Genomic DNA, 1,739 nt, shown 5'->3' with positions numbered 1-1,739 from the left:
GTTCCGTTTGGGTGATCTCTGCTACCTTGTCTTCTAAGTCGCTGATTCGATCCTCTGGTTTATCTAGCCTGCTGGTAATTCCTTCAAGTGAGTTCTTAATTTCGGTAATTGTGTTCTTTAGTTCTAACTGGTTGTTCGTTATGATTTCTACATCCTTCTTTATGTCTTCTCTAAGCTCCTTAAACATTCTTATCACCAGTGTTCTGAACTCTGTCTCTGAGAGGTTGGTTACGTCTGCTTCATTTGGTTCCAGTTGTGGAGGCTTCTTCTGTTCTTTTATTTGGGACGTGTATCTTTGTTTCCCCATTCTTGCTGACTGTGTTTATTTTGATATATTAGGTAGATCCCCTAGAGTTCTTAGTTCTTGCTAGGTTATCTTATGTAGTATGTGTCCTTTATATGTGACTCGCACCACGTCGTCCTCCTCTGCGTGTGCTCCAAAGGTGACTATTGTGTTGTGTACACTGTCCCGTTCAAGAAGATCTTTAATTGCTTTTTGCTTGTGAGTAGGTGGGGTTAACTCCTGGGCTGACCCATTGTGAGACTTGGCTCTGCCCCCTGCAGGGCACTCTGCTGCGTGAGGGTTGACCACCCTAATGTGGTTTGGCCTCTATGGGCTCCAGTGCCTGCAGAGAACCCCCTCTGGGTGTGTGACCTGCAGGTCAAACCCGGATGCACTCCAGTTTGGTCTGGAGTTGGCCCCTGGATATGCTGAGTCCCGTGCCTCTCAAGCTGGGCCCCGGCAGTGCAGTTTCAGAACAAAGCAAATCACCAAGCACAACAGCAACAACAACAACAAAGAAAAATATCAAATACATTCACATGCAAAACCACCTGATAACCCCCACTCGACACAGGCAAAGATATCAAAGATATAAAGACAAAGCAAAACAAAACAAAACAAAGCAATACAAAAAGCAGCGACAGTCTCGGCCTAAGCCCACCAAGCAATGTCCAGGTTGTCCTCTGCTGTACCAAAGAGCCCCCTGCTTATTGCACAGGCAGAGCCGGTCACCTGGTGCCCAGAGAGACTTTGGGACTGCAGACTTAAATGCGTGGGCCTGAGGGGTCTGGATGATAGTTTTTACAATGTCAGTGCAGTTTCTGCCCTTGCCTGCACATATGCACACTGAGAGTGGCACCACCAGTTCCGTGTCCAGTACTTTTGAGTCTTAAGGCACTTCTTCAGTGTGTGTGTGTGTGTGAGTGCGGGCGGGAAATTTCTGATCTGCTGAAAGCCCAGAGCTGCGTCTGCCTCACTGCTGATCTCCGGGTGTGTCTCTGCAGCTGCACCCACCCCACCCTAGGCAAGCCAGGAAGGGTGGGGGCTGGGGATGGAGGGGTCTTCACTCTCCCAGCCCAGCTGCGCGTCGCCCTCTTCCCGCAGGCCAGAAAAGGTGGTGGCTGGGGGTGGAGGAGTCTCTTCTCTCCTAGCGCAGCCAAAATCACACACACCTCCCAGTCTCCCTGGGTCAGGGCTGCCCGTCAGGCTTCCCAGAGCCTGAGCACTACGGCTCCTCTGTAATTTGACACCACTCCTCAGTTCAGGGGCCGGTTTAAGTCTCTGGAAGGGCGGGATAGGATTGGAAGAGCGGGGCGGGGGAGGGGCCCAGGTATGGAGACTGTGCTCCTATTTGTCCTAGGGCCCGGCGGGAGAAATCAGCCGTGAGACGCAGGGAAAGAGCCCACCTCCTGGTCTCTGTGCTCTCCGTTCCTCCCTGGGATCCGGTGCGTGCCCG

The sequence above is a fragment of the Rhinolophus ferrumequinum genome, chromosome 7, assembly GCF_004115265.2.
Source record: "Rhinolophus ferrumequinum isolate MPI-CBG mRhiFer1 chromosome 7, mRhiFer1_v1.p, whole genome shotgun sequence".
In the NCBI taxonomy this organism is placed as follows: domain Eukaryota; kingdom Metazoa; phylum Chordata; class Mammalia; order Chiroptera; family Rhinolophidae; genus Rhinolophus; species Rhinolophus ferrumequinum.
The sequence above is the reverse complement of the archived record's forward strand: the minus strand, read 5'-3'. Positions refer to the sequence as shown.